Genomic DNA, 24,064 nt, shown 5'->3' with positions numbered 1-24,064 from the left:
TTTCGAATATTAATAATAAATAGAAAATAAGTATAGAAATACTTATGTAATTCATTGGTTAGAATTTCAGATAAGCGTATAGAGATGCATTCGTTTCTCTGAACCTTTGCTTTCCTGCTGTCTTCATCCAATCAATCTTACTCCTTTCCATGGCTGGCTTTATATAAGGACATCACCGTTGTCAATGGCTATTTTTAATCCTCTCTAGAAAATGGTCCGATGCGCTGTCACTGCATGCCTAATCGTCTGGAGGCATCACCCTTGCCAATGGCTGCATCCCTTTCTCTTGTGAAAATGGTCCAAATGCTCTGTCACAGCACGGCTAATCATCTGAGGTTCTCGATTATACTGGAATAGGATTCACCCTCCTTTTGCGTCTGTCACTACGCCCAGCACTTGCAAGTTTGAAGTTCATCACAGTCATTCAATCCCAGAGTCCTACTCGGAATACCACAGACAAGGTTTAGACTTTCTGGACTCTCATGAATGCCGCCATCAATCTAGTTTATACCACGAAGATTCTGATTAAGAGATCCAAGAGATACTCATTCAATCTAAGGTAGAACAGAAGTGGTTGTCACGCACGCGTTCATAGGGAATAATGATGATTGTCACGTTCATCACATTCAGGTTGAAGTGCGAATGAATATCTTAGAAGCGGAATAAGTTGAATTGAATAGAAAAACAATAGTACTTTGCATTAATCTTTGAGGAACAGCAGAGCTCCACACCTTAATCTATGGAGTGCAGAAACTCTACCGTTGAAAATACATAAGTGAAAGGTCCAGGCATGGCCGAGAGGCCAGCCCCCATGATCTAAGAACCAGGCATCCAAAGATGATTCCAAAGATGTCAAATACAATAGTAAAAAGTCCTATTTATACTAAACTAGTTACTAGGGTTTATAGATGTAAGTAATTGATGCATAAATCCACTTCCGGGGCCCACTTGGTGTGTGCTTGGGCTGAGCTTGAATGTTACACGTGCAGAGGCTCTTTCTGGAGTTGAACGCCAGGTTGTAACGTATTTCTGGCGTTCAACTCTAGTTTGTGACGTGTTTCTGGTATTTAACTCCAGACAGTAGCGTAGAACTAGCGTTCAACGCCCTTTTATGTCATCTAAACTCGGTCAAAGTATGAACTATTATACATTGCTGGAAAGCCCTGGATGTCCACTTTCCAACGCAATTAGAATCGCACCATTTTGAGTTCTGTAGCTCTAGAAAATCCACTTTGAGTGCAGGGAGGTCAGAATCCAACAGCATCAGCAGTCCTTCTTCAACCTCTGAATCTGATTTTTGCTCAAGTCCTTCAATTTCAGCCAGAAAATACCTGAAATCACAGAAAAACACACAAACTCATAGTAAAGTCCAGAAATGTGAATTTAACATAAAATCTAATGAAAACATCCCTAAAAGTAACTAGATTCTACTAAAAACATACTAAAAACAATGCCAAAAAGCGTATAAATTATCCGCTCATCACAACACCAAACTTAAATTGTTGCTTATCCCCAAGCAACTGAAAATCAAATAGGATAAAAAGAAGAGAATATACTATAAATTCCAAACTATCAATGAAACATAGCTCCAATTAAATGAGCAGGACTTGTAGCTTTTTGCCTCTTGAATAGTTTTGGCATCTCACTTTATCCATTGAAGTTCAGAATGATTGACATCTATAGGAACTCAGAGTTCAAATAGTGTTATTGACTCTCCTAGTTCAGTATGATGATTCTTGAACACAGCTACTTTATGAGTCTTGGCCGTGGCCCTAAGCACTTTGTTTTCCAATATTACCAACGGATACATAAATGCCACAGACACATAATTGGGTGAACCTTTTCAGATTGTGACTCAGCTTTGCTAAAGTCCCTAGTTAGAGGTGTCCAGGGTTCTTAAGCACACTCTTCTTTTGCTTTGGACCTTGACTTTAACCGCTCAGTCTCAAGTTTTCGCTTGACACCTTCACGCCACAAGCACATGGTTAGGGACAACTTGATTTAGCCGCTTAGGCCGGGATTTTATTCCTTTAGGCCCTCCTATCCACTGATGCTCAAAGCCTTGGGATCCTTTTTATTTACCCTTGCCTTTTGGTTTTAAGGGTTATTGGCTTTTTGCTCTTGCCTTTTGGTTTTAAGAGCTTTTGGCTTTTTCTGCTTGCTTTTTTTTTCTCTCTTTTTTTCTATTTTTTTTTCGCCATTTCTCTTTTTTTTTCTGCAAGCTTTGTTCTTTGTTGCTTTTTCTTGCTTCAAGAATCATTTTTATGATTTTTCAGATTATCAAATAACATGTCTCTTTGTCATCATTCTTTCAAGAGCCAACATATTTAACATTCATAAACAACAACTTCAAAAGACATATGCACTGTTCAAGCATTCATTCAGAAAACAAGAAGTATTGTCACCACATCAAAATAATTAAACTAAGTTCAAGGATAAATTCAAAACTCAAGTACTTCTTGTTCTTTTGAATTAAAACAGTTTTCATTTAAGAGAGGTGATGGATTCATAGGACATTCATAACTTTAAGGCATAGTTACTAAATACTAATGATCATGTAATGAAGACACAAACATAGATAAGCACTTAACATAGAAAATGAAAAACAGAGAATGTAAGAACAAGGAATGAGTCCACCTTAGTGTGGTGGCATTTCCTTCTTGAGGAACCAATGATGTCCTTGAGCTCTTCTATGTCTCTTCCTTGTCTTTGTTGCTCTTCCCTCATTGCTTTTTGATCTTCTCTTATTTCATGAAGGATGATGGAGTGCTCTTGATGTTCAACTCTTAGTTGTCCCATGTTGGAACTTAATTCTCCTAGGGAGGTGTTGATTTGCTCCCAATAGTTTTGTGGAGGAAAATGCATTTGAGGAATCTCCGGGATCTCATGGTGATGAGCTTCATGCATCTCTTGAGATCCATGAATGGGCTCTCTTGCTTGCTCCATCCTTTTCTTAGTGATGGGCTTCTCTTCCTCAATGGAAATGTCTCCTTCTATGAAAACTCCAGCTGAGTAACATAGATGGCAAATAAGATGAGAAAAAGCTAGCCTTGCCCCAGGAGAGGGCTTTTTGGCTATTTTGTAGAGTTCAAGGGAGATGACTTCATGAACTTCTACTTCTTCTCCAATCATGATGCTATGTTTCATGATGGCCCGATCCACAGTAACTTCAGATCGGTTGCTAGTGGAGATGATGGAGCGTTGGATGAACTCCAACCATCCTCTAGCCACAGGCTTGAGGTCCAGTCTTCTTAATTGAACCGGCTTGCCTTTGGAGTCAATCTTCCATTGAGCTCCTTCCGCATATATGTCCATGAGGACTTGGTCAAACCTTTGATTAAAGTTGACCCTTCTAGTGTAGGGGCGTGCATCTCCTTGCATCAAAGGCAAGTTAAACGCCAACCTCACATTTTCCGGACTAAAATCTAAGTATTTCCCCCGAACCATTGTAATATAATTCTTTGGATTCGGGTTCTTACTTTGATCATGGTTCCTAGTGATCCATGCATTGGCATAGAACTCTTGAACCATTAGAATACCGACTTGTTGGATGGGGTTTGTTAGAACTTCCCAACCTCTTCTATGGATCTCATGTCGGATTTTCGGATACTCATTTCTCTTGAGCTTGAAAGGGACCTCGGGGATCACCTTCTTCTTGGCCACAACATCATAGAAGTGGTCTTGATGAACGTTGGAGATGAATCTTTCCATCTCCCATGACTCGGAGGTGGAAGCTTTTGTCTTCCCTTTCCCTTTTCTAGAGGATTCTCCGGTCTTAGGTGCCATCAATGGTAATGGAAAAACAAAAAGCTTATGCTTTTACCAAACCAAACTTAGAATTTTTTGTCGCCCTCGAGCAAGAGAAGAAAGAATAGATGAAGAAGAAGAAGAAAATATGGAGGAGAGGGAGAGAGATGTGTTTCGGCCAAGAAGGGGAAGAGAGGGTTGTTTTGTGTGAAAATGAAGAAGAATGGAGGGCTTTATATAGGAAAGGGGGGTAATGGTCGGCCATAAGGGTGGATTTTGGGTGGGAAATTGATTTTGAATTTTGAAGGTAGGTGGAGTTTATGAGGAAGGTTTATGGGGAAGAGTGGATGGATGTGAGTGGTGAAGTGTTTTGGGGAAGAGTGTTTATGGGATTGTGTGAAAGAGGGGTGAGAAGAAGTAAATAGAGGTAGGTGGGGATCCTGTGGGGTCCACAGATCCTGAGGTGATCCTATGGGGTCCACAGATCCTGAGGTATTCAAGGATTTACAACCTTGCACCAAATTAGGCATGCAAAATGCCCTTGCACACAACTCTGGGTGTTCAGTGCCAGATTGGTGCTTGTTCTGGGCGTTGAATTCCCATTTGTTGCCCATTTCTGGCATTGAACGCCAGAACCATGCTTGTTCTGGGCGTTCAGCGCCAGCTCTTCTCCAGGGTGCAATTCTGGCGTTCAAACGCCCAGATGCTGCCCATTTTGGGCGTTCAGCGCCAGAACCATGCTCTGTTCTGGCGTTGAATGCCAGACAGATACTTCTTACTGGCGTTTAAATGCAAGTGAGATCCTCCTCCAGGGTGTGATTTTTCTTCTGCTGTTTTTGATTTCATTTTCAATTTTTATATTTATTTTGTGACTCCACATGATCATGAACCTAATAAAACATGATAGAACAATAAAATTAGATAAATAAAAATTAGGTTGCCTCCTAACAAGCGCTTCTTTAATGTCAATAGCTTGACAGTGGGCTCTCATGGAGCCTCACAGATGTTCAGAGCATTGTTGAGACTTTCCAACACCAAACTTAGAGTTTGGATATGGGAGTTCAACACCAAACTTAGAGTTTGGTTGTGGCCTTCCAACACCAAACTTAGAGTTTGACTGTGGGGGCTCTGGTTGACTCTGTTTTGAGAGAAGCTTTTAATGCTTCCTCTCCATGTTAATAGAAGGATGACCTCGAGTTTTAAACACAAGGGAGTCCTCATTCAATTAAAGGACTAGTTCACCTCTGTCAACATCAATCACAGCTCTTGCTGTGGCTAGGAAGGGTCTTCCAAGGATGATGGATTCATCCTCATCCTTCCCAGTATCTGGGACTATGAAATCAGCAGGGATATAAAGGCCTTCAACCTTTACTATTACGTCCTCTACTTGTCCATAAGCCTGTTTTCTTGAATTGTCTGCCATCTCTAATGAGATTTTAGCAGCATGCACCCCAAAGATTCCCAGTTTCTCTATTACAGAGAGGGGCATGAGGTTTATCCCTGAACCAAGGTCACACAGAGCCTTTTCAAAGATCATGTTGCCTATGGTACAAGGTATTACGAACTTTCCAGGATCCTGTTTCTTCTGAGGCAATGTCAGTTGATCCAGATCACTTAGTTCATTGGTGAACAAGGGAGGATCATCCTCCCAAGTCTCAATACCAAATAATTTGGCATTCAGCTTCATGATTGCACCAAGGTACTTGGCAACTTACTCTTCAGTAACATCCTCATTTTCTTCAGAAGAGGAATACTCATCAGAGCTCATGAAGGGCATAAGGAGGTTTAATGGAATCTCTATGGTCTCTAGATGAGTCTCAGATTCCTTTGGTTCCTCAAAGGGAAACTCCTTATTGATCACTCGACGTCCCAGGAGGTCTTCCTCACTGGGATTTACGTCCTCCTCTCCCTCTTTGGATTCAGCCATGATGGTTATATCAATGGCCTTGCACTCTCCTTTTGGATTTTCTTCTGTATTGCTTGGGAGAGTACTATGAGGAGTTTCAGTGATCTTCTTACTCAGCTGGCCCACTTGTGCTTCCAAATTTCTAATGGAAGACCTTGTTTCATTCATAAAACTCACAGTGGCCTTAGATAGATCAGAGACTAAGTTTGCTAAATTAGAAATATTTTGTTTAGAGTTCTCTGTCTGTTGCTGAGTGGATGATGGAAAAGGTTTACTATTGTTAAACCTATTTCTTCCACCATTATTAAAGCCTTGTTGAGGCTTTTGTTGATCCTTCCATGAGGGATTTGGGTGATTTCTCCATGAGGGGTTATAGGTGTTTCCATAAGGTTCACCCATGTAATTCACCTCTGCTATTGCAGGATTTTTAGGATCATAAGCTTCTTCTTCAGAAGATGCCTCTTGAGTACTGTTGGATGCAGCTTGCATTCCATTCAGACTCTGAGAAATCATATTGACTTGTTGAGTCAATATTTTATTCTGAGCTAATATGGCATTCAGAGTATCAATTTCAAGAACTCCATTCTTCATAGGCGTCCCATTACTCACAGGATTCCTCTCAAAAGTGTACATGAACTGGTTATTAGCGACCATGTCAATGAGTTCTTGAGCTTCTGCAGGCGTTTTCTTTAAGTGAATGGATCCACTGCAGAAGTATCCAATGACATTTTAGCCAATTCAGACAGACCATCATAGAATATATCCAGGATGGTCCATTCTGAAAGCATGTCAGAAGGACACTTTTTGGTCAGTCCTTTGTATCTCTCCCAAGCTTCATAGAGGGATTCACCTTCTTTCTGTCTGAAGGTCTGAACATCCACTCTAAGCTTACTCAGCTTTTGAGGAGGAAAGAACTTGGCTAAGAAAACCTTGACCAGCTTATCCCAAGAGTTCAGGCTATCCTTAGGTTGAGAGTCCAATCATACTCTAGCTCTGTCTCTCACAGCAAAAGGGAAAAGCATGAGCCTGTAGACTTCAGGATCTACTCCATTAGTCTTAACAGTATCATAGATTTGTAAGAATTCAGTTAAGAACTGAAAAGGATCTTCAGATGGAAGTCCATGAAACTTGCAGTTCTGCTGCATCAGAAAAACTAATTGAGGTTTCAGCTCAAAATTGTTTGCTCCAATGGCAGGAATGGAGATGCTTCTTCCATGTAAATTGGAATTAGGTGCAGTAAAGTCACCAAGCATCCTCCTTGCATTATTATTATTTTCGGCTGCCATCTTCTCTTCTTGTTCGAAAATTTCTGAAAAGTGCTTGCTGGATTGTTGTAATTTAGCTTCTCTTAGTTTCCTCTTCAGAGTCCTTTCAGGTTCTGGATCTGCTTCAATAAGAATGTTCTTGTCCTTGCTCCTGCTCATATGAAAAAGAGGGACAGAAAAATAATAATAATAGGGGTCCTTTTTACCACAGTATAGAGGTCCCTGTGTGAGTAGAAGAAAAGAAGAAGAATGTAATGTAAAGAAAGAAACACAAGGGTAAGGAGAGCAGAGATGTGGGATGAAGAAAGGTGTTAGTAGATGAATAACTAGAAGGAGATGAGAGAGAAGGAGAATTTTCGAAAATTATTTTTTGAAAAAGAGTTAGTGATTTTCGAAAATTGTTTTTGAAAAAGGTTAGTAATTTTCGAAAATTAAAATCAAAAATTAAAATAATTAGTTAATTAAAAAGAAATTTTGAAAAAGAGGGAAGTTATTTTCGAAAATTAGAGAGAGAGAGTTAGTTAGGTAGTTTTGAAAAAAAATAAGAAACAAACAAAAAGTTAGTTAGTTAGTTGAAACAAATTTGAAAATCAATTTTGAAAAGATAAGAAGATAAGAAGTTAGAGAAGATATTTTAAAATCAAATTTTTGAAAAAGATATGATTTTGAAAAAGATAAGATAAAAAGATATTTTTGAAAAGATATGATTGAAATTAGTTTTGAAAAAAAATTGATTTTTTAAAATCACAATTAATGACTTGATTCACAAGAAATCACAAAATATGATTCTAGAACTTAAAGTTTGAATCTTTCTTAACAAGCAAGTAACAAACTTGTAATTTTTGAATCAAAACATTAATTGTTGATGTTATTTTCGAAAATTATGTGATAATGATAAGAAAAAGATTTTTGAAAAAGATTTTTGAAATTTTCGAAAATAACTAAGAAAATTGAAAAAGATTTGATTTTTGAAAAAGATAAGATTTTTAAATTGAAAATTTGATTTGACTCATAAAAACAACTAGATTTTAAAATTTTTTGAAAAAGTCAAATCTAATTTTCGAAATTTTAAGAGAAGAAAAGGGGATGATATTTTTTTTTTTTGATTTTTGAATTTTTAATGATGAGAGAGAAAAACATGAAAATGATGCAATGCATGAAAATTTTGGATCAAAACAATGAATGCATGCAAGAATGCTATGAATGTCAAGATGAACACCAAGAACACTTTGAATGTCAAGATGAACACCAAGAACATATTTTTGAAAATTTTTAATGCAAAGAAAACATGCAAGACACCAAACTTAGAAATCTTTGATGCTTAGACTCTATGGATGCAAAAATGCACATGAGAAACAAGAAAAGACACAAAACAAGAAAACATCAAGATCAAACAAGAAGATTTATCAAGAACAACTTGAAGATCATGATGAACACTATGAATGCATGAATTTTCGAAAAATGCAAGATGAACATGCAATTGACACCAAACTTTCAACTTGACTCAAGACTCAAACAAGAAACATGAAATATTTTTTATTTTTATGATTTTCTAATTTTTTTGGTATTTTTTTCGAAAATTAATTTGAAAAAGAAAAATAAGGATTCCAAAATTTTTAATATGAATTCCAGGAATCTTGCAATCTTAGTCTAAAGCTCCAATCTGAGGGTCAGACATGGCTTAATAGCCAGTCAAGCTTTAGAAGATATTTATACTTTCCATGTATAGAGCAACTAAGTGTGTGAGAATCAACAAGCTCTTGTGATGATAAGTTGAAACCCCAGTCCAAAAGATTAGACATGGCTTACAGCCAGCCAGGATTCAACAAATCATCATGAAATACTAGGATTCATTCTTAAAAATTCTGAAGAAAAATATATCTTTGAAAAGATTTATATTTTTTTTTTCGAAAACAGGTGAGAAATTTTTGAAAGGTTTTTGAAAAATTTTTGAAAATAAAGCAAAAAGAAAATTACCTAATCTGAGCAACAAGATGAACCGTCAGTTGTCCAAACTCGAACAATCCCCGGCAACGGCGCCAAAAACTTGGTGCACGAAATTGTGATCTCAGGCAACGGTGCCAGAAACTCTGTACGCACGTCTTAATAAATCGTTTTTCATTCACAACTTTGATACAACTAACTAGCAAGTGCACTGGGTCGTCCAAGTAATAAACCTTACGTGAGTAAGGGTCGATCCCACGGAGATTGTCGGCTTGAAGCAAGCTATGGTCACCTTGTAAATCTCTGTCAGGCGGATATCAAATAGTTATGGAGTTTTCGAATATTAATAATAAATAGAAAATAAGGATAGAAATACTTATGTAATTCATTGGTTAGAATTTCAGATAAGCGTATGGAGATGCATTCGTTCCTCTGAACCTCTGCTTTCCTGTTGTCTTCATCCAATCAATCTTACTCCTTTCCATGGCTGGCTTTATGTAAGGATATCACCGTTGTCAATGGCTACTTTTAATCATCTCTGGAAAATGGTCCGATGCGCTGTCACTGCATGCCTAATCGTCTGGAGGCATCACCCTTGCCAATGGCTGCATCCCATCCTCTTGTGAAAATGGTCCAAATGCTTTGTCACAGCACGGCTAATCCTCTGAGGTTCTCGATTATACTGGAATAGGATTCACCCTCCTTTTGCGTCTGTCACTACGCCCAGCACTTGCGAGTTTGAAGTTCGTCACAGTCATTCAATCCCAGAGTCCTACTCGGAATACCACAGACAAGGTTTAGACTTTCTGGACTCTCATGAATGCCGCCATCAATCTAGCTTATACCACGAAGATTCTGATTAAGAGATCCAAGAGATACTCATTCAATCTAAGGTAGAACGGAAGTGGTTGTCAGGCACGCGTTCATAGGGAATGATGATGATTGTCACGTTCATCACATTCAGGTTGAAGTGCGAATGAATATCTTAGAAGCAGAATAAGTTGAATTGAATAGAAAAACAGTAGTACTTTGCATTAATCTTTGAGGAACAGCAGAGCTCCACACCTTAATCTATGGAGTGCATAAACTCTTCTGTTGAAAATACATATGTGAAAGGTCCAAGCATGGCCGAGAGGCCAGCCCCCATGATCTAAGAACCAGGCATCCAAAGATGATTCCAAAGATGTCAAATACAATAGTAAAAAGTCCTATTTATACTAAACTAGTTACTAGGGTTTACAGAAGTAAGTAATTGATGCATAAATCCACTTCTGGGGCCCACTTGGTATGTGCTTGGACTGAGCTTGAATGTTACACATGCAGAGGCTCTTTCTGGAGTTGAACGCCAGGTTGTAACGTATTTCTGGCGTTCAACTCTGGTTTGTGACGTGTTTCTGGCGTTTAACTCCAGACAGCAGCATAGTACTGGCGTTCAACGCCCTTTTACGTAATTTAAACTCGGTCAAAGTATGGACTATTATACATTGCTAGAAAGCCCTGGATGTCTACCTTTCAACACAATTAGAAGCGCGCCATTTTGAGTTCTGTAGCTCAAGAAAATCCACTTTGAGTGCAGGGAGGTCAGAATCCAACAGCATCAGCAGTCCTTCTTCAACCTCTGAATCTGATTTTTGCTCAAGTCCCTCAATTTCAGCCAGAAAATACCTGAAATCACAGAAAAATACACAAACTCATAGTAAAGTCCAGAAATGTGAATTTAACATAAAAACTAATGAAAACATCCCTAAAAGTAACTAGATTCTACTAAAAATATACTAAAAACAATGCCAAAAAGCGTATAAATTATCCGCTCATCAAATCCCAAGGAAATATTGCCCTCGAAGGCAACACCACAATCAATGAGATAAAAAATGCTTCGCATTCAAACAGAACAAATGCCAGACTTGCGTAGAAAGGAGCTACTCAAAACTAATGCTCGAGCATGACTTTCTCCAAGGGGTCGAAGTTCGAAAAACACGACCTCAAGAGAAAGGTCGAAGCTCAAACAGGGGCTCTGTTTATACCTTGGGTCGAGCTATGCGTTCCGGGTAGGACAAAGACCAGAATGACCAACCTCTTATAAGGTTGGTCGTCATCGACTTCTTCCTAAAGAGATAGGCCAAATCACTAAAGGCCCAAAATAGGCCCAGGACCGAAGGACACAACCCACCTCAAAGGCGGCTGACCAAAGATAAGGGGACTCACCCACAACAGATAAGATAAGATAACTAACTTATCTCAAGGGAGGTCACACCACATTACAATAAATACACTGAAGCATCCAGGTATAACTCATACTCTAATTCAACACAAAAATGCTGCTCAAAGCTCGTGCTAACTTAAGCATTGGAGTCTCTTGCAGGTACCACCACCCTCTGGTGATCCAGAATCAGCAACATCTCAAGGCTCAGCAAGTCAGACACGACAGATCCGGCAATAACAGCAGATCTCCTCCGAGATCGACCTTCAGTTTCAGGTAACCTATGGAACACTACCTTTACCCTAGCCCCATTACAACCTAAAGATAAGCCCTCTTGATAAATGTATGCATGCATTGAATAATTGTTGATTGTTAGATGAAAAACAAATCTTGGAAAGCATGATTGGAGGAGAATTGAGTGAATCAACCCTATACACTTGAGCGACTAGAGTGGATACACTTCCGGTGAGGGTTCGATACTCAATTCCTTGTTCCCTGCTTTCACGAGCTTTCTTTTTGCAAGTTTGTATATACATCATTTTTTATATTTGAATTGGTGGGATTCATGAATCGTCATATGATCTTAGCCCTACATGTTCATATACGTTCTTGGAGAATTGATTTACTTTGATTTACTTTTAACCAAGTAGGTAGAATCATTGTGCATTTAGTTAAATTCATATAGATAGGTGCATATAGTTTATTCCCATCGAATAAATGTTTATACCCCTTTTCTTGTCTTTCTTGGTTTACATGAGGACATGCTTAGTTTAAGTGTGGGGAGGTTTGATCAACCCTAATTTTGTGGTTTATCTTGTGTTGAATTTAGGGGATTTTATCAACTTTTCTCACATTTATTCAATGAAATAGCATGCTTTTGTGAATTTCTCCTAATTTGTGCTTAAGAGTAGAAACATGCTTTTTAGGCCTTTAAATTGCTAATTTTAATTTACTTTAATTCCATTCGATGCCTTGATAAGTTTGTTAAGTGATTTCAGGATTAGAAGGCAAAGATTGGGTTGAAGAAATGAAGAAAAAGCATGCAAAAATGGAGAATTCATGAAGAAATGAGGATTTGCTAAACTCAAGGCCACGCACACGCGTCACCCACGCGTAGGCGTGAGAAGGATATTCGCCAGCGACGCACACGCATCACCCACGCGCACGCGTGAAAAAGAATTTTGCAATGCGACGCGTACGCGTGACCCATGCGTACGCGTGACAAGAGGCACATGACTTCACTAAAGGCAATACGCTTGGGGCGATTTTTGAGCTCAAGGAGGCCCAAATCCAACTCATTTCTGATGCTTTTGACCCAAGGATTGCAAGGGAATGTGATGACATGTCATCATGTCATGTTTGTCTATGCTTTTTCATACAAGAAATTGATAATTAGTGCTTAAATATTGCATTCTTTTGTGCTTAAATGGTATATTTCTTTGATCTTTTGATTTGATAAACTTTGTAGGAAATAAGAAGAAAAAGAAGCAAAAAAAGCACAAAATAAGCTAAAAAGGAGAAAAAAAAGAGTTTTGGAGCACACTTTGATGCCTTAGGCCACGCTTTTAAAAGCGCGGCCCATGACCATGAATGAGAAAAACAAAGGCTAGCGCTCATTTAAAGGGAGTGCTACGTTAAAATAGTTCACTTTTTCGGGCTTTTCTTAAGCCTTGCGATAGCATGACCATGCCTCCTTCAAAGGGCCATAACTTGAGCTACAGATGTCCAATTGATGTGCTTCTAGTTGTGTTGGAAATCTGACATTCAGAGCTTTCCAACGATATATAACAATCTATATTTGGCATGAAATTAAAGCACAAGTGATAGGCATCTTTAAGGCCCAAAAACCAACCAAGCAAGTGCTCACACCAAGGCTCGAAGAGGGGAACTACGTAGCGCTCAACCAAAGGCCCAAAAAGCGTAGCGCTACGTTAACTCTTTTCAATTTATCGTGATTTCCAAGCCTGGGAGCAAGGGACTTGTGCTGCCCACACACAAGGAGTAGCGCTCAATCAGTGAACTGAATGCTCAATAAGTGAGCGCTAGGCAAGGAAATTGAACCTCACACCAAGGGAGCGCTACGTTGCAACTTCCAACTGAGCGCTATGGGCAAAAGAAAATTGGCACAAGAAGGATCAACCAAGGCTCGAAGGGAGGCACACAAGGAGCATGTGTAGCGCTACGTTCACTCTCTTCACTGAGCGCTACACCAAGGAGCCTGGGACAAGGGAAGCATCTAAAGTTAGTGAGCGCCAAGTTCACTAACTAAACGGAGCACTCCACTGGAGCATGGCTCCAACCAAATTCTAACCAAATGCACCCTGACTCAATTGAACCAAGCCAATCCAGATGCACTCTTCTTCAAACCCAAAGCAAGCAAAGCCCATGGACATCACTCAAAGGCACAAGGATCAGTTAGATTAGGAATTTTATTTAATTGTAATTTATTTTTAATTTCAATTTTATTTTCATTTTTTTAAAGCCTATATAAAGGCATCAATTTCATTTCATTAAGAAAGCTGGCTCTGCTAGAGAGCAGTAGGAATAGGATAGAATAGAGAGCTCTCTTTTAGTTTTCCTTTTTGAATTTGAGAATTGAGATCGGATCTGGGTTCATTGTCTGTTTTCATTGTCTTTCTTTTGCAACTTCTACTTTCTGATTCTGGGCTTTTGAACTCTGAGTGAAGAATTCTTTGAAGTTCTCCCTCTTGGAGTTCCATTTCTTTTCTGTTTTCCGAATTTATGAATTAAAGATTGGATCTCAATTGTTTCTTTCTGGTTTTCACTTCTTCTGCAAATTTTCATTTTTGCTTTAGTTCTTCTGCAAATCTACTTCATCTTCTACTTCTCTGCACTTTACAATTCCAGTTTTATTTTGAATCCCAGTCCCCAAATCCTTTATTCTTCAAGCAATTTAAGATTCTCAGCAATTTAGATTCAACTATTTTACTTTCTTGCACTTTAAGTTTCTGCTATTTTATTTTCTGCACTTTAAATTCACTGTAATATCCTTTCTGTTGGTTCAATTTCATCCAATTCACCAATGTTAGCTTGACTAGACTAATCACTCACTAAAGTTGCTTGATCCATCAATCCCTGTGGGATCGACCTCACTCTTATGAGTAATTACTACTTGATGCGACCCGGTACACTTGTCAGTGAGTTTTGTGTAGAAATCTAATTTTCCACCCATCAGAATGGAGGAAGGAGTCATAGTATATTTTTATCATGTTTTAGGGTAGAATTCTAGAGAGAGAGGCTCTTTCCTCTCTCTAAAATTAGGGTAGTTTAGGTTAAATTTAGGGTATAATTCTTGTTTTTGTTTCAATTCTCTTTATATTTTAGTGTTTTATCATCTTAATCTTATTAGTTTTTCTAGTTAATCTCTTATTTTGCTCTCTTTTATGTTTATGAACCCTTGTTGGATTTTAATTTTCTTTTAATGCAATTTCATGTTTCCATGTCTTTTTATGTTTATCTTACTTGCTATTGTTGATTTCTTGATTTTGTTAGTTATAGCTTTCATTAATTCTTGCATTTTATGATGTTTAGTTTTATTGCACTCAAGGTGTTTGATAAAATATTTTCACTAGTTTTAGAGTAGTTTTCTTTACTCTTGGCCTAAGCTAAGGGAATTGAGTGACCTTGAGTCATTAGATCTCATTGGATTGGTGATTTGAGAATCCTTAGTGGTCAATTTGATAACCATTGACGCTAGCCGACTACTAAGTCAATTAGTAGCTAGGTTAGGACTTATGGATTGATGATGATCAAGCCTATTTGACGTACTTCAAGCGTTGAGGTAGACATTGTACGTACTTCACGCATAGAAATAGACTTAGTAGGTTGGTCCCTCATAATTGTCAATATATGATTTGTAGACAAGAATGGTGATCTCAATTTCCATGCCTTAGCCAAGAGTTCTTTGTTTTTCCTTTATTAGTTATTGTCTTTTACCTTTTTGCTATTTACTTTTCTTGTTAATTACCAAATTAAACCCCCTTATTCCTTCATAGCCAATAATTGATCACTTCATTGCAATTCCTTGTGAAACAATGCGAGATTTGAGACAACCACTATTAAAACTTTGATTGAGTATTATTTGTTGGTTGGAAACTATAATATCAACGGAATTATTTTGTGTGAAATTCCTAACCGACGAAAATACTCTTTCAGCATGAAAAGGCAGCAAAAAGAAAAAGGAAAAACATGTTGCAAAAGAAAAAAAATTTACATATGCATGCGAAAAAAAAGAAAAAAATATAGATAAATAAAAAGTAGAAAAATCTATTACTGCCCAAAAATGCAGCAAAAGGAGGGCAGATTGAAAAAGCCAATAACTTTTTAAACCAAAAGGCAAGGGTAAAAAGATCCACGGCTTTCAACATCAATAGATAGTAGGGCCTAAAGGAATAAAATCCTGGCCTAAGCGGCTCAACCAAGCTATCCCTAACCATGTGCTTGTGGCGTGAAGGTGTCAAGTGAAAAGCTTGAGACTTAGCGGTTAAAGTCATGATACAAAGCAAAAAGAGTGTTCTTAAGAACTCTGGACACCTCTATCTGGGAATTTTAGCAAAGTTGAATCACAATCCAAAAGGGTTCACCCAATTAAAGTTTCTGTGGCATTTATGTATCCGGTGGTAATACTGGAAAACAAAGTGCTTAGGGTCACGGCCAAGACTCTAAAAGCTATGTTCAAGAATAAAAAATAACTGAACTAGGAGAGTTATTAATATCATCTAGATTCCAAGTTCCTAAAGATGCCAACCATTCTGAGTTTCAATGGATAGTGAGATGCTAAAACTATTCAGAAGCAAAAAGCTACTAAGTCCCGCTTATCTAATTGAAACTGAGCTTTATTGAAAACTCTGAGATTTATTGTATCTTACTCTTCTTTTTCTCCTACTGTGTTTTTAGTTGCTTGGGGACAAGCAACAGTTTAAGTTTGGTGTTGTGATGAGAGGATATTTTATACACTTTTTGGCATTGTATTCACATAATTTTCAGCATGTTTTGTCTAATTTTTATTAAGTTTTTATAGGTTTTAGTGTAAAATTCATATTTTTGGATTCTACTTTGAGTTTGTGTGTTTTTGTACAATTTCAAGTATTCTCTGGCTGAAATTGAGGAGCTGGAGCAAAAGTCTGATTCAGAGACAGAGAAAGCACTACAGATGCTGTCCGGATCTGACCTCCTTGCACTCAGAAGAGCTTTTCTAGAGCTACAGAAGTCTAAATGGAGCGTTCTCAACGGCTATGGAAAGCTGACTTCTAGAGCCTTCCATCAATGTATAAAAATCCATACTTTATTTTGGATTAGAAGGTTAAAAACTGGCGTCCAATGCCAGCCTCCTGCCCCCTTTCAGGCGTCCAGCACCCAAGGAAAAGAGACCAGCGTCCAAACGCTCAGAGAAGACCCCCTAAGCATAGGAATTGAGATCACCATCCTTATCAACAAACTATATATTGACAACTACGAGGGACCAACCCATTAATTCTACCTCTATGCTTGAAGTAAGTATAATGTCTACCTCAAAGCATTAAGTACGTCAAATAGGCTTGATCAACATCAATCCATAAGTCCTAACCTAGCTACTAATTAACTTAGAAGTAGGCTAGAGTCAATGGTTATCAAATTGACCACATAGGGTTCTCAAATCACCAATTCAATGAGACCTAATGACTCAAGGTCGCCCAATTCCCTTAGCCTAGGCCAAGAGTAAAGAAAATTACTCAAAAACTAGAGGAAACATCTCATCAAACACCTAGAGTGCAATAAAAGTAAACATCACAAGATGCAAGAATTAATAAAACCCATAACTAACATAAGCAAGAAATCAATAATAACAATGAAGATAAATATAAAAAGGACATGGAAACATAAAATTGCATTAAAAGAAAAATAAATCCAACAAGAGTTCATGAAAGTAAAAGTAACACAATAAAGGAAACGGCAAGTAAAACTAGAAGAGTAAAGATGTAATAATAAGAAATTAAAAAAGAAAACTAAATCAAAACAATAATTCAAAGTTGGATCTAAGAAAATTAAACCTAAACTACCTTAAATTCTAGAGAGAAGGGAGAGCTTCTCTCTCTAGAATTCTACCTATAACATGATGAAAACTAAACTATGGCTTCCCCCCCCCCCCAATTTTCTTGCCATCCTTGGTTTTAAAAGCATCAGAAATGAGTTGGATTTGGGCCTCCTTGAGCTCAGAAATCGCCCCCAGCGTATTGACTTTTAAGTTGGTCACGTGCCACTTGTCACGCGTACGCATGGGTCACGCGTACGCGTCATTGGCAATTTTCCTGGTGACGCGTGCACATGGGGTGACGCGTGTGAATCGCTTGTGAATTTCCATCTCATGCGTACGCGTGGGTGACACGTGCACGTGGCATTAAGTTCAGTAAATCCTCTTTTCTTCATGAATTTTCTATTTTTGCATGCTTTTATTCATTCCTTCAACCCAATCTTTGCCTTCTAATCCTGAAATTACTCAACACACATATCAAGGCATCGAATGGAATTAAAGTGAATTAAAATTAGCAATTTAAAGCCCTAAAAAGCATGTTTTTACTCTTAAGCACAAATTAGGAAAAATTCACAAAACCATTCTATTTCATTGAATAAATGTGAGAAAAAATGATAAAATCCCCTAAAATCAACACAAGATTAACCACGAAATTGGGGTTTATCAAACCTCCCCACACTTAAACTAAGCATGTCCTCATGCTAAACCAAGAAAGACAAGAAAAGGGGTATGAACATTTATTCAATGCAAATAAACTATATGTACCTATCTACATGCATGCAACTAAATGCAAAATGATTCTACCTACTTGGTTAAAAGTAAATCAATCTCCAAAAAAATATATAAACAAGTAGGGCTAAGATCATATGACGATTCATGAATCCTACCAATTCAAATATCCAAATGAAGTTCAAGTAGACTTGCAAGAAGAAAGCTCATGAAAGTCGGGAACAAGGAATTGAGCATCGAACCCTCACCGGAAGTGTATCCGCTCTAGTCGCTCAAGTGTATAGGGTTGATTCACTAAATTCTTCTCTAATCATGCTTTCCAAGATTTGTTTTTCTTCTAACAATCAACAATTACTCAATGCATGCACACATTCATCATGAGGTCTTATTCATAGTTTGTAATGGGGCTAGGATAAAGGTAAGGATGCATATGGTCAAGTGAGCTTGAAATTTGAATCTTTGATTAACCTAAGCTCTCACTAAACATATATAACAACCTATACAATTCTAATACAATACCTAGCTACCCATGATTCCCACTTTTTTTTCACATACTCATGCATTCTCTTTAATTCACCTTCCATATGAATTATTATTATTACTTTACTTTGGGGCTTATTGTCCCCTTTTTATTGAATTTTTTTCTATATATATATTTTCTATTTTTTTCTTTTTATTTTTCTTTTGATATATATTTTTCTTTATTTTGTATTTTTTTCTTTTTGCAATAAAGTATATACAAACATATCAATGCATATGGTTTAAACATAATTAATACATGAGTATGTACCCAATTCTCAATATTTTCAATAAAAATATAAAATACACTTTTACCTCAACCAATGTTCCCAAGTTTTCCATACCCAAATGATACACACCTTCACTAGCCTAAGCTACTCAAAGATCCAAATTAAAGGTCATTTATTGTTTTTCACTCAGGGGTAGTGATATGCTACAATTAAGAACAAAAGGGATTAAATAGGCTCAAAATTGGCTAACAATGGTTGATGAAAGGTAGGCTATTTGGGTAAGTGAGCTAAATGAAATGAGGGCCTCAATTATATAAATGCATTCATACACGAAATAATGGACATAAAGAAACAAACAAATCAAAGATTACAATCATAGAAAGAGAATAATACACACAAGAATGAAAATAAGTGGTTATATGATATAACCACACAACTGGGCTCAAAACTCACATGCTTGTGTTCTTAGCTCAATAACCATGTTCCAAAATAAATTCTGTCAAGCAAGTTCAACACAAAAATTTTTTTCAAATTGGTAAGGTGCCCTAAAAATAGTTTCTTGGAAAAGAAATCATCACCTAACCAAGTAGTCCTAACATAAAAGAAGTGGTAAAATATACACAAATTCTAACTACCATGCAACCTATCATGCTATGCAACAACTAACTAACAAAGAAGATTAAGAATTGGTGTTGAAAGAGGATGTGGTTACCCATGGAGATCGGTCAGACGACCTCCCCACACTTGAGGATTGCACCGTCCTTGGTGTATGCGAAGAAGAGCAAGGTGGACGGGTTGCTACAATTGATGAGCTCCTTCAAAAGGTTGAACGGGTGAACTTTTTTGTTGCCCCGTTTCTAAGTTTTTCCGTTCCTTCTTGGTGGCCAACCTAAAAGGAGAGAAAAAGAAAGTGAATTTAAGCCTACAGCAAAGATATCAAAGCAACTAGAACATAGGCAAGGGCTAATGCCAAATAAGAGTAGGGTTCTCAACGACATGGTAGCTACAACATATGAGTGAGAAACCAGTATAAGCTAAGGCATATCAACTACTACTTGATGCAAGAGTATAGTTAAAGCACAATTAAATGCCATGAAGAGCATGTTGAGCATCAAGTACAAATAGAAAAGAGTGGGTCATGAAAGACATGCAAGTTCATATCAATGCACAAAGGATGCAAGAGTTATAAAAGATTAAGCATTGATTTAAAAGTTTCATCACCCAACAATATCAAACAAGTCAAGAAGCACCAAGATTAACAAAGAAATTCTCAACAATTGAGAAAGAGAATTCAACACCATTATTAAAATAGGAAACTTAGAAAAGAAAATAAGAACAAGCTACAAAAACAAAATTAAAATGTAATGAATGAAAATCAGAAAATGCAATAAACAAAAAAAAATGAAAAGTGAAATTTTAAAGAGTCGGAGAAGAAGAAATTAAGAAAGGAAGAGGGGAGAAAAACAAAGGTAGAAAGAAAGAAGAAGGAGAGAAGAAAGAAGAATAAAGGAGAAAGGAGAAGGAAGAAACAAAAATAGGGGAGAAAATAGGGCGCAAGGCGACGCGTAAGCGTCGCCCACGCGTTCGCATGGAAGGCAAGAGGGACAAGCGACGCGTAAGCGTCGCCCACGCGCATGCGTGGAACACAGAAAGTACAGGTGATGCGTACGCGTGGGGCCAAATTGTGCTATTTGCACAAAACCAGCACCACTCCAGTGCAACTCTCTAGTTTTTGTATCAGGAGTGCCAAAATGCCACAAGACGTGTGCGCGTCAGCCACGCTTACGTGTGGAGCGCCATTTTTTCTTTTTTTTTTTATATAGAATATGAAAACAGGGCACTCTCCGAATCTATAACCATTTTACAGGAATCAAAATTCAAATTTAACAAGTCTTTTGGTTTTTAAAAAATTTTCAAATACAAAACAAACAAAACTTATACTTCAAGCAAAATACAATTTAACAACAACTATTCTACAACTTAAGGCATAAATCTAATCAAACAAACTAACAACCAAAACACTAAAACAAGAATATACAAAGAAGAAACTACCTACAATGGCAACTCAATTCATTCATTGATTATATATACAAGAGAATGGAAAGAGTTTACCATGGTGGGGTGTCTCCTACCTAGCACTTTTAGTTTAAGTCCTTAAGTTGGACATTTGGGAGGCTCCTTGTCAAGGTGGTTTATGCTTGTACTCTTCCTTGAACTTCCACCAATGCTTGGATTTCAAGTAAGCTCCAAATTTCAAAATCAATGGCACCAAGCTTTGGTGAAGTTCCACACAAGCTAAGGGCTCCCAAAATTGATCTTCATATATACCCGGATCCCAAATCTTGTTTCTACACCTATCTTCAAGTTGATCAAGACAATTCCATTTGGGTGGTAGACAAGCCGAATTCTCAATTAAGCCTCCAAACAACTTCCTAGACCCATGCAATTTGGTTCTACACTAACCTTTGCTATTCAACTTTGAGCATGCAACCATCATGAACTTAGAGCGATGTTTCTAACCACTACACAATTCTCTCCTACTCTTAACCCCAGAAAGAGCTTTAAGTTGACCACTATTTTCAATCAAACCATATTCAAGTGAGAAAGTAAAGCTTAGGAATAAGAACTTTACCCACTTGAATGTTGTGTATGATGGTGACTTAGGAAGGGGTGGTCCAAATGATCTTGCAAGTTCCACTCCCTTGTGCTCTCTTTTGACTATCTCCACCTCTTTGCAAGCTTCTTCACTTTCAACCTCTTCTTCTTGGTAGCTCTCTTCCAATTCAATCTCTTCTTTATTGCTTACCAAGGGCATGGGAGGTTGTGCATCTTCTTCTTTGATCTCAATTTCATGTTCAATGGGGAAGGGTTGAATTGTAGATAGGAGCTCCTCAATGATTGAATCCATCTCTTGATCAACCTCTTCAAAGTCTCCCACCATGATATGCTTTGGAGGTTGTGCACCCTCCTCAACATCAATGTCAAACTTCTTGGAAGAGGGCTCTCTAATTCTACATCACCATGGACTTCCAACATCTCCTAGATCTTCAACCACTCCTCCCTTTTCAATCATCTCTACGCTCTCCCCTTGTTGCACTCCTTGCTTCAACTCCTCTTCTCCACCTTGAAGAACCAAACTCACTCCCTCACTATGCTCCTTGATTGCTTCTCCACATTCAATAATGGGAGTGCTTTGATTGCATAAACTTAGGCGGGAGGAGACCATGTTGCAAACGGCTTCCGCCACGGTGGCAAGCACGGCTTCTATCTTCTTGAACTCATTTTGTGTCTCTTCTTGCCTTTGCAGGTAAGAGCTAATATCTCTTTGTCGTGCTAGCTTGAAGGCATGGAGAAATTCATCCATTAGAGGTGGTGGAAGATAAGGTTCATTGTTTGGGGGAAAGGGCTTATAATTGGAAGGTGGTTCATCTTGGTAAGGATATGGAGATGAGGTATATTGAGGTGGTTCTTGGGAGTAATGGTGTTGGAATTATTGTAGTTCTATGTATGGTTCATATGGCTCATTAGGTGGTTGGTATGGTGGATAAGGATTAGGGTCATATGAAGGTGTTTAGTGATAAGGGGTGATAAACGACTATTTTATGATTTATCTTGTGCTAATTTGAGTGGTTTTTATCAACTCATTGCTCACTTATTCATGTAATTTGCATGGTTTTAAAAATTCTTCCTGATTCTGTGATATAGGTGAAAACATGTTTCCTGGGCCTTTAAACTGTCAATTTTAATTATCCTTTATTAACATTCGATGCCGTGATCTATATGTTGAGTATTTTCAGGCTGTATAGGGCAGGAATGACTTAGAGGATGGAAAGGAAACATGCAAAAGTGGAAGGAACGCACAAAAATGAAGTTTTGAGAAGTTGGCAGCGACGCGCACGCATGGGCGACGCGTACGCGTGCCTAGCACAGAAGCCAAGCGACGCGTACGCGTGACTGACGCATATGCGTGACTGACGCGTATGCGTGACAAGGGATTTTGCCAAATGACACGCACGCGTTACCTAGGCGTATGCGTGACATGCGCCACGTGCAGAAAGTTGCAGAAAGCGCTGGGAGCAATTTCTGGGCTCCTTTTGGCCCAGTTCCAAGCCCGAAAAATACAGAATAGAAGCTGCAGAATGGGGGAAACATAGAGCTTTCATTCACACAACATTTATTCACTTCTCATTATTCACAATTTAGGTTTTAGATGTAGTTTCTAGAGAGAGAGGCTCTCTCCTCTCTCTAGGTTTTAAGATTTCTCTTTGTTTTAGTTTTATTTCTTCTCAATTCCAGGTTTAATGTTCCTTTAATTTTGTTTCTCTTCTACTCTTATTTGTTCTGGTCCTTTAGTTTATCTATCTTCTCTTGTTGCTTTATTTATTCTCCAGTTTAGTTTATGAACTCCATGTTATATTCAATTTCTTATTAATGCAATTTGAGGTATTCCATATTTATGATTGCTTTCTTCTATTTGTATTATTGATGCTTACAATTGGTTGTTTGGATTTTATTGGCTCTTATTACTTTTCTATGCTTTTATGTTGTGCCTTCCAAGTGTTTGATAAAATGCTTGGTTGGATTTTAGTGTAGATTTCCCTCCTTTTGGCTTTGGTTGAGTAATTGGAGACTCTTGAGTTATCAAACTCCTTTGTTGATTGATAATTGAAAGTTGCTAGTTGATTTGGATCCCTCTAAAGCTAGTCTTTCCTTAGGAGTTGACTAGGACTTGAGGAATCAAATTGATTCATCCACTTGACTTTTCTTCATAGTTAGAGGTTAACTAAGTGGGAGCAATGGACAATTAATATCACAATTGATAAGGATAACTAGGATAGGACTTCTAATTCTCATACCTTGCCAAGAGCTTTCTTAATTATTAGTTTATTTTTCTTGTCATTTACATTCCTTGTTCAACCTTTCAAAAACCCAAAAAAGGTACTATGTCATAACCAATAGTAACATACTTCCCTGCAATTCCTTGAGAGACGACCCGAGGTTTAAATACTTCGGTTTATTTTATTGGGTTTGCTTTAGTGACAACCAAATTTTTGTATGAAAGGATTCTTTGTTGGTTTAGAAACTATACTAGCAACGAGAATTTATTGTGAATTCTTTACCATTAAAAATCCGTTCATCAAGGGGCTTGTGAGTATGGTGGTTCAAAACTATGTTGGGGAGATGGTTCATATGCATATGGTAGTGGTTGTTGACAACCACAATGAGGGTCACCACATCCATTAGATTGATATGCATTAGGGGTGGAATTATACCTATAAGGAACCGGAGGAGGTTGTTGCCAAGAAGGGTGATCAATTCCTTGAGGCTCCTCCCACCTTTGATTGTTCCATCCTTGATGCATATTGTCATTGTAGTTTTCATTTTCTACAACATCATTTGAACCAAACTGATAGCCAAAGGGGTGAGAATTCATAGTAGCAAATAAAAACAAAAGCTAACAAAAATAAGCAACAAAGTCCTAAACCTAACAAA

At 37.8% G+C, this 24,064-nt stretch overlaps 1 non-coding gene across 1 annotated transcript; it reads left to right on the top strand.

The window, feature by feature from the left end:
- Positions 1-6,435: 6,435 nt before the first annotated feature.
- Positions 6,436-6,543, top strand: LOC148580900 (small nucleolar RNA R71). Its single transcript, XR_015899610.1, has one exon. It is a non-coding gene; the product is annotated as a small nucleolar RNA R71 (small nucleolar RNA).
- The last annotated feature ends 17,521 nt before the right edge of the window (positions 6,544-24,064 follow it).

The sequence above is a fragment of the Arachis ipaensis genome, chromosome B10 (genome assembly GCF_059453495.1).
Source record: "Arachis ipaensis isolate K30076 ecotype BB chromosome B10, ASM5945349v1, whole genome shotgun sequence".
In the NCBI taxonomy this organism is placed as follows: Eukaryota; Viridiplantae; Streptophyta; class Magnoliopsida; order Fabales; family Fabaceae; genus Arachis; species Arachis ipaensis.
Note: the sequence above shows the minus strand (reverse complement) of the source record. Positions and strands in the feature narration are given on the sequence as shown.